The sequence below is a fragment of the Ictidomys tridecemlineatus genome, unplaced genomic scaffold, assembly GCF_052094955.1.
Source record: "Ictidomys tridecemlineatus isolate mIctTri1 unplaced genomic scaffold, mIctTri1.hap1 Scaffold_5164, whole genome shotgun sequence".
Classification (NCBI taxonomy): domain Eukaryota; kingdom Metazoa; phylum Chordata; class Mammalia; order Rodentia; family Sciuridae; genus Ictidomys; species Ictidomys tridecemlineatus.
Genome location: NW_027523389.1, coordinates 1 through 12366, shown reverse-complemented (window position 1 = coordinate 12366; position 12366 = coordinate 1). Strand labels below are relative to the sequence as shown.

The 12366-nt window shown below is 36.2% G+C and overlaps 1 long non-coding RNA gene across 1 annotated transcript; it reads left to right on the top strand.

The window, feature by feature from the left end:
- Positions 1 to 6379: 6379 nt before the first annotated feature.
- On the top strand, positions 6380 to 10984 carry LOC144373860 (uncharacterized). The gene is made up of 2 exons (XR_013433398.1): positions 6380 to 6608; positions 10852 to 10984. It is a non-coding gene; the product is annotated as an uncharacterized LOC144373860 (long non-coding RNA).
- The last annotated feature ends 1382 nt before the right edge of the window (positions 10985 to 12366 follow it).

The window sequence follows — 12366 nt, the reverse complement described above, 5'->3', positions numbered from 1 at the left end:
ATACATCAGATAAGCCTTTTCATATATTTTCTCCCACTTTGTGATATATCTTTGAATTTTCTTGACATTTTATTTCACAGATTTTAATTTTAATAAAGTCCAGATAATTAATTTTTTTCTTTCATGGATCACACATTTGATTTTAGAAGTTTAAAAGTCATAGCCAAATCAAGTTCATCTAGATTTCCTTCCAATGTTATTTTTTTGCAATATATAATTTTTCAGTATACATTTAGGTTTATGATCCATTTAGAGTTAATTTTGTGACGTATATAACTTCTCTGCCTATATTCATCTTTATGCATGTATATACCCAATTGTTATCTTTTCACTTATTTAATTCTTCTTGATTTCTTTCATTGGAGTTTTGTAGTTTTCCTCATATAGAGCTTGTGCATATTTTTTATAGATATGGCAGTATTTCATTTTTGGGGGTATTGAGATATATGATATTTTGTATTTAATATCATATCCCGTTTTTTCATTTGTAATATGTGAAAACAACTGATTTTTCCTATTTACCAAATATTCTGCAACCTTGTTATAATAACTTCTAAACAATTATTATATAATCACATGTACTATAAACTATACATGTATATAATCACTTTAGCTTTTTGTTTTCTACTGCAGAACTTTTTACATAGGTAATTATATTATTTGTAAATTAAGAGTTGTTTAATTTCTTTCTTCTCAATGTATGCCCCTTTTTTCTTTGTTATTTGCTATAGTTTCCAGTATACTTTTGAAAATCTAACATGATAAAGTACACTAGTTGATTTCTTTTTGTAGAAACAGTGTTACTTCTGGGAATGAATTCTAGAGGAGCATAACATAAAATCTTATTTTATACATTTCTGAAATCAATTTTCTAATACTTTGTTAAGGATATTTTGCTTTTATATTCATGAGAGATGTTAACCTGTAATTTTCTTATAATATCTTTATCTGGCTTTATCATTAGGATGTTGATTGTCCTATGAAGTGAGTTGGAAAATGTTTATTTCTCTTAAAATACCTGAAAATTTTTTACGTAGAATTAGGAATGGTTTTTCCTAAATGTTTGCTTGATAAAATTCACCATTAAAATATATGTGCTTCATATTTTCATTTTTGGCAACATTTTAGCTAATAATTCAATTACTTTTACTAGGTGTAGTACTAGTCATTTTATATATTATGTCTTGAAAGAGTGTCAATAGTTTCAATCCATCAAATAATGGGTCTGTTACATCTAAATTATGAAATGTATGAAATATAGTTATTGATAATATATCCTCATTGTCTTGCTAATGTTTAGGAAACCAATATTGTTGACTCTTTTGCATGTCTGTGTAATGCTAAATTTTGTATTCTTTATGTATTTTTTGATTTATCCATTGTTTTCCCATGTTATTCATATGTCCAAAGAACTGCCCTTTAGTTTCATTGAATTTTCTCTATTAATTTATTAAAAAAAAATCCCAGAAGCAAGTCAAAATAATAGCTCAAATGTATTGAGTGCTTATGGTGGATGGCCAAAGAGTGTTCAAAGAGATTCACATGGGATATTGCTATGAGTCCCATAATGAATTTATGTGACAAGTAATGATGCACATGTTCAGAGGGGAAAAAAAAACAAGAGAGAAATAGATTAGGTAATTCATCAAAATTTATTCCATTTATGAGTGGAAGATCAAAATTAAGTAGTCAGATCAACAACCTTCAGAGCAAATGCCATTGCTGATTGTGCCTTGTGGACTATCACTAGGGAAGCACTACAGATTCATAGATAAACACTGATGCAATTAATTTTTGCACAATTGAATAAATAGATTTTTGGCTTTTTTATAATATTTGCCCCTACTTTTACAGTATTGATAATTACAGATAAAAACCCCAAATGTTTTGTATATGATGTCCAATAACTTAGAGATTGGTATTACAAGAAAGAGATGATTATCTTCATTTTATTATTATATTTACCATTAAAATGATATCATTCTATTCATGGAGTATGAATAACAAAAATGATTTTTAGAAATCTATAAAATCAATAGAATTCATTTTTAATGAAAAAAAACATTTTTTCTCTAAACTGTTCTTCAGGTATATCATCACATTTCTATACTAAGGCTGAAGTTAGTTGATCAGAATAGGTAAGATATTCTGACTTTCCCAAATACAGAAAAATCCATTGTCATGATCAACTTCAACCTATAATCTTTCATTCAGTTAGATGGGAGTTAGAGTCTACAGACAAATCAGTACAAATTGGTGCAGAGCTTTGGTAAGAGTGTATATATGTGCATAAATGAGCTGTTATTTTAGAATTCCAGATGGTATAAACAAAATTAGATCATAAAAACAGTAGGCCTGGTCCCTCCTCACTCTCCTGCTTTCTGTTCTGCCTTCTTAAGTCCATGTGACTCATCCCCACGTACATGGGTTCCCACCTGATGCCATCTGAGATGTGGTGTTATAATTAGAGGCCTTCACTAATGGCTGGACAGATGGGGCCTCCCAGACTAAGACTTCCAGCATCTAAAATTATAATATAACTAAACATTTTTCCTATATAATTTACCTAGCCTTGGTATTTTCCTATGGCAACAAAAACCAAACTAATACTATCCATTTTGTGACCCCCAAACCATGACATTAGATGACTTTTCAATTTATGTCAATAAATATCAATTTTACTAACACACTTTCACTTTCAAAATGTTCTAATACGGAGTCATGAAGAAATCAAAAGCCAGGTTTTCCTTTGCTTGCATTAGTTGATAGATAATAAACATAACATAATATGTTTTCTTATTCTCTGGATTCAGAAATGTATATTTGGGAATTATTTCTGGGGGAGATGATAGTGGCCATGTAAATAATTTCTAAAGATGTTAACTTTTAAATAAAAGACTGGAAAATCAAGAGAAATTGTTCTGCATTATAAAACATGAAAATCCTTGGGTCTTTGAGTTTTTCTTTGTGTGTGTGTGTGTGTGTGTGTGTGTGTGTGTGTGTATTCACACATGTATGCAACCTGTTATACCTCCTACACTGTGTGTGTTGGTAGCTACAATTCTGTCCTTTCAAACACAGCACCCTTGTTTTAGAAAAGAATTCTCAACTAAGCTTATATATACAATTGTCCTTTGGTGTCTTAAAAATTACTGATGCTTGAAACCTACCTTCAAAGATTTCGATTTAATCAGCTTGGCTTGCAGTTTCAATGTTAGGAATTTTAAAGTCTATCTGGGTGATACTATCATGTTGCTAAAGTTGAGAACCACTGCTTTAGGGTTTTCTATTTGGAAATCCTCGAAAAAAAAGTTTATAACTTCCTTATAGCTGTTCATGTTGAACTTTTGTATTCCTTAAGAAATAAAGGTTGTGACCAAGAAGTCTCCAGATTCCAAACTCTTCAAGAGTAAGTAGGAGGGGGAAGCCAACTTCAGGGTATTCCACACAGCAGATGAAAAGCTCTGCTCACAAGCTCTCATCAGTCTTCTAAGTTACATACCCAGATCCACAATGAAACTACAAGGAATATGTAAAGGAGAGCGAGATACTTAGTGCTCTCAGTCATCTGGGAAGACTGAGGAAGCTCAGAAAATACCCCGTAGAAAACTGCACAATAGTTATACCTCTCTAATGTTTGCATTCAGAAATTGTGAGATAGATGTGCTATGCATCTCTGTTAGAGGAGTGCTTTGGGATTTTTCAAAAGCATGAGTCAGCAAAACAGTGAGGGGTCAAGTCCACCCAAAATTAATAGAAAGAGCAATTATGAAAGAGCAATAGTTTCTACTTTTTATATGATTTTTAAAATTTTTTAAAAGGGATAATTATATGAAATTCAAATTAGTGTTTCTAAATAAAGTTTTTTTTTTGAAGAAGCCATGAACATTTTCCTCTCTGTTTTCTATTGCTCCGTGACTGCTACAGTGACAGAGTATAATCGTTGTGAAAGAGATCACAAAGCCTTCAAAACCTAAAATGTTTACTCTTACCTTCTTTATAGAATAACTGTGGTGACCCCTGATCTAAAGGTGTTTGAGATAAAACTGATTTATACTCTAGAAATCGCTATGCAAAACACTTAGCTCATCCTGTGCTCACTGTATGAAGAAAGTAAGAAATTAGAAAGTATCAAATGCCATTCTCCATTACCATAAAATGAAGTTGATAAGCTAATGGATTTTCAAACAGAAATAAAGTCAACATAGCATATCTTTCAAAATAAAACAAAGCGAGCAGAGAAATATAAAGCCTTGGAACAGTAGGCATCTGTATTCAGACAAGTAACAGAGTTTGGATGTGAAGAGTTACTTTCTGTTAAAAAAAAAATATATATATATATATATATATATACATATATATATATATATATATATATACACCACTGTTTAGCACCAGACTTAGGAATGATCTGGAAAAAAAAATAAAGCAAGCTAAGTCTGAAATAGCTAAGATAAGTGTGGCAGATAATCATACTAATCAAGAGAACACCTTCTTCAAAAAAATCCTCATTTGCTATCAGTGAACACATACTGATATACCACTTTATTGTGAAGAAACATAATAGGTTGTACAAATGAAATCTAGGTGTCAACACCTACTTCATGTTTTATTACTCATTAATAAGAGACATTGTTGAAATAGAGAATTAAAGCTTTGGATTCTGAGGCAATTTCCCATTCCTGCTGATTCCTAATGTGCTGATTCCAAATGTGCTCAGGGGCGCTAAGTCCAATTCATTCTGTTGATACCCTAGAATCATGTGCATGATTCTTTGATAGGAAGGAGATGACACACCAAGGAAATGAATGCTTGAAGACCTGGGAACAAATCTTACCATCTACCACTCTCTGGCTTTTTAACTCTAGTAAATTATCTAATCTCACCCATTTAAGCTATGTATTTGTAACTACCATAGAGCTTTAACAGGGCCTGATGTTGAAAACAAAACGAAACAAAATTTAAAAATTTGGAATATAAAACTACGAGAAAAAAATGATGTAAAGTGCTATCAATAACAAACACTATTTTCAAAAATATTTTCCTCCCTGTGTATGGGTGGATGGAATCAGTGGTAGCAGAGAGGAAGGGATGAGTCTGTATGTCCTAAAAATCCTAGCCTTTCTGGATTATATCGGGGGATTTTCTTAACCCTTGACTGATGGGTGATATTCCTGTTGAATAATAGGAGGCTCTAGCAGGAGACCAAAAGGAGGAAGGAGAGAGGGGTCCAGGTAGTTGAAACGATCAAATTTCATGTGTCAACTTTGTTAAGATACCGTGCCTAGTTGTTTTATGCACCATTAGTCTAGATTTAGCTATGAAGGTAGTTGGAGATAGAATAAATACATAACATCACTGGGAGCTTAGTCAAGATTAACCGTTTTGGAGAGGGTGGGCCTCATTCAATCAGTTGAAGGCCTCAAGAGCCCAAACTCAGGCCTCTTAGAAAAGGAATTCTGTGATATGACAGAAATAGTACCTGAGCTTCCAGCCTGCCAGCTTGCCCTACAAATTTCACACTCAAGACTCTAACATCCACTCCTGTCTGAGTTTCCAACCTGCTGAGCTCCCCTGCATATTTCAGACTTGCCAGCCCCCACAGTTGCATGAACCAATTCCTCAAAATAAATTTCTTTATATATCTCATCTATATCTATCTCTATAGCTGTCTATATTTACATGTCTTACAAATTTCTTAAATGAATCTTATAAATCTCTCTTTCTACTGTAATATATAATATAATGTTTTATATATTGGGAGATACAGAGAGGCATCGCCTATTAATTTTGCTTTTCTGAAGAATTACTGCAGCCCGTTTGTGTTCTGGGGCTCTGACTCAATGCAGGCATCTGTGTCCATCTGTGTATATAATGGGATTCCCGCATTATATATTTCTCCGACCCTATATCTGAGGTATAATGTGCTTTGGTTTCTCTCTGCTCGAATGACTCTGATTTAAGTGTCTTAAGTATTTCTCACTTGGGCTCTGATAGGGCATGTCACGAGTTATCAGAATAAAAATAAGAAAGTCTCCAAAAAGTATTGGGACGAAGGCCCTCCACTATGAAAAGTCCACAAGAGATTTTGCAGGAAGGTCCTCCGAGGGCACGCGCGCAGTCCGTTGGTGGGTGGACAACGCTGACAACGGCCCCCAAGGTCAGTCCCACCCATCCCCGCCAACCGACACTGTCCCTCCAGAAGGCCCTGTCATAAAACCACAAGCCCCACAAACAGCAATTTTAAGCAGACACCTAGACCAAAGCCTGGAAAACCACCTGAGGTAAAACTGACACGCCAAGAGGCCAGGTCTGCGCCTGCGCCAGCCCAGGGCTCGCCACTCGCACCTGCGCAGTCGTTGCGGGGGGGCGGGGCGCTTCTGCCGAACGCTCCTCGGCGTTGGCTTTTCTCGCGCTGTTAGAGGAACATTTCGTGAGAAGTGAGAGTTCTCGGGAACTGTGTTCAAAAAGCCCTGGCGCTTACAGGACTACTAGGTAAATGAATGGGAGGGCAACTCTCTGGCAGGCTGAGGTTAGCATCACGGATCTGGACGCCCAGACCTCTCAGCTCTTGCCAGCAGCTGGGGGAAGGAGTGAGGACGACAGAGGTAAAGACTAGTGAGAGTGGAGAGGAGCGGTAGGCGGCGGGGAGCAGGGCATGAGGAAGCCTGGGTCCTGGGTCTTGGCGGAGGCTTTGGCCGGAACGCCTTTGATCCCAGAACCCTAAATTCTGGCTTCCAGTCGGGCCCCAGTCTTCGGTTGGACGTTCTCGCTTCTCTGGGGAACTCTGGATAAATATGGAAGGCCAGGCGGCTGCTGGGAGCCTCAGACTGATGGCCCCTGGAGGTGCGTTGTCCAGTACGATGGCCCCCTAGCCACTGTGGCAACCCGAATTAAATGTAAATTATACACTGGATTTTAAAGGTAGTATCCCACAAGAGCTGTATCTCTGGCAATTATTATGATTACGAGTTGAAATGATATTTTGGATGCATTGGGTCAAGTAAAACGTCAAGATGAATTTTGTCCTTTGTTTACTTTTTTAAAACGTTGCTCGAAACTTTTAAATCATGCGTGTCTCCCTGCCCTATTTGTATTCCATCTATTATCATGTTTAATGTTCTCAATAAGACTGTAAGATGGTCATTACCCTCCTTGTATTGAAGATGATGAAACAAGGCGTTAAGTTACTTGTCCGAATTCGTGCCACCTGTAAGGGATGGAGGTGGAAGGGCCCAGGCAGCTTTGACTTCTAGAGCTTCCTGTGTTCCAATGTTTTTTGTATGCTGTTTTTTTTTTTTTTTTTTTTTTGGGGGGGTGGCGGGTGGAGCGGTGTACCGGAGATAGAACTCTGGGGCCCTCAACCACTGAGCCACATCCTCAGCCCTGTTTTGTACTTTATTTAGAGATAGGATCTCACTGAATTGCTTAGGGACTCGCCGTTGCTAAGGCTGGCTTTGAACTTGGGATCCTCCTGACTCAGCCTCCCAAGTCACTGGGATTATAGGCGTGAGCCACTGCCACGGCTTGTATGCTGTTTTGAGAGGCCAGACAGAAATGTGAGCACCAGGCTTTGGAAATGGACTCTGGTTCCCATCTCATTTAGCTCCTGAGTGACTGATAACCCTGAGCAAGTTACTTAACCTTTCTGTGCCACATTAAATTGCATGTTTAAAATGTAAGTTCTTCTACCCTATGAGATCTTTGAGAACATTGCTAAGAAAATGTACATAGAGTACCAAGCAAAATTTATGGCACATATTAGTTTTAGTTCGTCCATGGCTAAAGGATAGGTTAACTCTTTGCAGGTTGATAGATTAATTCTTTTTTCACTCATTAGAGCTCAGCTGAAAAGTCACGTAACCAGGGAACTGTTCCCTCTTGTTATAGGCTTAGATACCACCTTAGTTACAGCTCTCCCTTTTGCACTTATCACACTTGTAACATTATAGTTTAGTTATTTGATTTGATGCCTTTCTACTAATGTACTATAAAATTCAAGAAGACAAAATATTTTCTAGTGTTTGGATCATTATTTTATCCTCAACACTAAGCGCATTGTCTGACATGTAATAAAATTCCAGCAAATTTTTTGAATGAATGAGAACTAATGTTTTGGCTTCCTTGTGTATTCCTTAATGGGAGGCCTTGAGGTTAACCTCATTTTTATTTTGATAGATGGAGATAATAATAATGGCTTAACATGGGCTCATGAAGAGCATTAAATGAGATGATGTATTTGAAGCACTTCTTTTAGCAGGTGGTAAATCCCCAACAAATATAAGTTATTGTTAATAAAGCAACTGTTAGCTGGCTAGCTTCACTGTATATAGGTTTTGAAAAGGTCTTGCATTTTAAAGTAGTCTGCACTGGTTAGTTTATGGTATCTATTTTACCCTATTATAAAACCCTATATCTCCTACCTACTGATTCTCAGTTAAGAACTTTGTTTTCTAATTCAGTGATAAGTGAGGCATTTAAAAGGTCACACTAGGGTTGGGGATGTAGCTCAGTGGTATAGCACTTGCCTAGCATGGGCCAGGCAGGCCCTGGGTTCAATCCCCAATACCCTGCTACCAAAACATAAATGAACAAAAAACCAACTAAGTTTACTTCAATATACTCCCTACTATATCTCCCTAGTTAATCAGTATCTATATTGTATGCTTTGTTTTCATTTTAGAGAAGATATCCATGCTACATTCTCAGTACATTAGACCTCATCCTCTAGTCAAGGACATCACTCTGGCAGTTCTCCAGTATCTCCTATGTCATCTTCTGTCATGAATTTATCCTAGGGTATACACACATATTGTTTTGTATCTTTAAAATAGTAAGTAAATTTGTCTCTACTTCCATTCCAGCTACTATCCTATTTGCTTTTTGAAGAAAAACTGTATTTTCTGTCACTTTTTCATCTCCTACCATTCTCTATCATACTCATTTCAAGTGGGCTTTTACCCCATCTTCCCACCAAAATTCTCTTGGGGTCACCAGTGACCTCCATAAATTCAAAATCCAGTGGCCAATTTGACTTAGCAGCAGCGTTTGATATGAGCTCTCCTACCTCCTTAATACACTTTGTTTATTGGCTTCTAAGACAGCACATGCTCTTGATTTCCTTTTTACCTCACTGTTAACTCCTGAATATACTTTACATCTTTTTCCTCACCTTCTAGTAGGGTTCAGTCCTTCGTCCTCTTCTCTTTGTTATGTTCATCCTCTGTTGATACTCAATCTGAAGGACTTGTGCTGATAACTTCCAAATTTATATCTCTAGCCTATACCCCTCTCCTACATATATATTCATTCAGCTGCCTGCTTGACATCTTTCATGCAAAACTTGAAATCCTGGTCCCTCTGGCCCCCCAAAAACTTTACATCAATATCTCAAATGAGGGCAACTCCATTCTGCTAGTTGCTCAGGGCAGAGCCTTGAAGGTATTTTTACTTTTTAAAGGCATTTTTTATTTTGCTATATTCCATTTATAAGAAAATCATGTTGGCTTTACCTTTAAAATATAGGTAGAATCTGGGCATTTCTCATCTACTATGCCACCACCTAGCATGAGGCATTATCTCAGATGGTCTCTCTGCTTCCAATTTTGTTTCATCCTAACTATTCAACACAGCAGTGAAATGATTCTCTTAAATTTTACCAAATTGTCTACTTCAGACTTTGAAGTGACTTGCCATTTTACACACGCTAGAAGCCAAACTCTTTATAATGGACTGATCTGCCAGCTCCTTTATTATCTGTGACCTAAATTCTAGCTCATATCTTGGACTCTTTTTCCATATTAGGGTTTCCCATCTGCCTGGAACATTTCTTCCACACAATGATGCATACCTATTTCCCATCTTTTGCCTCCTATTTACACCACCTATCTCTTTTGAGCTTTTTTTTTTCTTCCAATTCTATTTTCTAATGTATTTAATTATTATGCTGTTACTTATTATTTTCCCCTCTTGGAATGTAAGTTTAATGAATGAGTAACTTTGCCAGTTTTGCGCCATAATGATCTGAAGTGCCCAGAGTGAAGCCTAGCTAATGGGGTATTCAGTAAATGTTTGTTAAATGCATGATTCTATAAAATTAAGACATAGGGAATCATCTGATGCTCTATGAAAGCAAAGTCCAGTTTCAGTTTGGCTTAAAGGGACTAGGGCCAAAGAGGAAGGGACAATAAATGAGGTTAAGTTAAAGTACAGTTATCCTATGTATAAACTTGTAAGGCTTAGCCTGGAAATTGCTCTGAACATAGTTTCTATTTTACATACTCTGTTAAGAGTAATTAGAAAAATACTGTGAATCTGTTTCCAATGAAATAAACACATTCAGCAAAGTAGTACTACTATAAAAAATAAGACAGGATATTCTTTACTTTATCTTGTGAGTCTGATTTAAAACTGTCTTTTTATACTCTTAAGTAGCATGCATACCATAAAGTTTCTTGGTTTCTGTCATTCCTCTCTTTTTACTTTGATTATTTTGACAGTAACACAATTATGAGACTAATTCTACCTTAGTAATTATGGACATTTAACATATAACAATTGAACAATTGAATAGTTTCCTAATGTTGAGTTTCTTAGGAGCACAATTGAGTGTATTTTTTTTTCTGTTCTTTTTGGTTTGTTCTCAACTCAAGTAAAAAAAATTATCAGAACAATTTTTGCTCTTAGAACAAGAATGCAAATTTGACTCCTTACAAGTCAGGAATAAAATCTCAATATTATGTTTTTATATGATAGTAGCACTGGGGATACATGGTTCCTTTATTATTGGTTTTATTGTAGGGGGCTTTTTTGTTTAAGCTCAAAAAATTGTATTTCTTCTATTTATAATAGTCTAAAAACAGGAAAAGAACATGGAGGCAGATATTGCAGATCTTCGAAGCAAGCTCAAAGAGGTTGAAAAAGAGCGACTAAAAGCTGCACAGTATGGTTTACAACTATTGGAGAGCCAAAGTGAATTGCAAAATCAATTAGATAAATGTCGTAATGAAATGATGACCATGACTGAGGTAAGACTATGGATTCCTCTGTTTGTGAGGGTGTGCTTAGCTATTGAAGGTTTATTTTGTCTAGCAGTAATTATTTTATTTTCTGAAGATCTAATTTCCTATCTATGCCATTTTCATTAAAGGTGAATAAGTTAATGAATTCCTGATATTCTTTCCAAAGCAGTGTCTTCTGAGTTTCAATTATGTTTACTCTTTCTACCACAATTTACCTACCATATTTATCACTAAGTTTTGTTTGTCCACACTCTTCATAGGTGACCTCACTTATTTTGGAGCTTTGAATATCATTTAAATGCCCCCATAGTAGTTTAGCGACCTAAACTGTTTAATTAACAATTAATTAAGAGTTCAAGGGAGGAGCAATAGTCCTCCCTTGAACTCTTAATTAATGTATTCAATTGCCCACTTAAGAGTATCTCAAACTTGATATAAACAAATAGAATATTTAATTCCCTGTCTACTAATCAAACATTCTCTGTCTTTAGTTTATTTATTTAGTAAATTGAATGACATTCAGTTGCTTGACCCAAAGATCTAGAAGTCTCACATTTAGTCCACAAATTCTTAGGGACATGATTTATAAAACATCTATCTAGGCCACTGTCTTCTTTCTCCCAGCCTTCTAACCAGATTGCCTGCTCCATCATTGCCATTCAGATCATTCTTTCTCAATATAGAATCATTCTTTCTCATGGAAAAGCACAAGAGATCATGTCATTTCCTTTCTCAATCTGCATAAGGCTTTCAATTGTATTTACAAAAGACAGTCTGAGGGTTTATACATCCCTATGTGATTTGACTTCTGCTGGACTTTTGCAAACATAGGAAACTGCTTTTCCTTGTTCAGGCTATCCTAGTCTTGCCTTATGGGTTTATATGAGCTCCTTCCTCCTTCTTAGTTGTTCCTCACCCACTCTTCATAGATTGAATCCTCAATCTTCAGATTTCAGTTAAATGTCATAGAGTCCAGCCCTAACTAAAGTCGGCATCACTCACTCTTTTGTGGGGGGAGTTCAGGGTGTATAATTACCAGGGATTGCACTCAGGGGCACTTAAGCCACATCCCTAACCCTGTTTTGTATTATAGTTACAGACAGGGTCTCACTGAGTTGCTTGGCACCTTGCCTTTGCTGAGGCTGGCTTTGAACTTGTGATTCTCCTGCCTCCCTCCTGAGCCGCCAGGATTACAGGTGTGCACCACTGCACCTGGTAGCATCACTCACTCTTAATTCTTTGCAGTGCTGGTCTAGATCAGTAGCCATATGGAATATCTAGAGCTTTGCACACAAACTATTTACTTGCTAAATGAATAATTTCAAGTTTAATTTAGTAATCACTG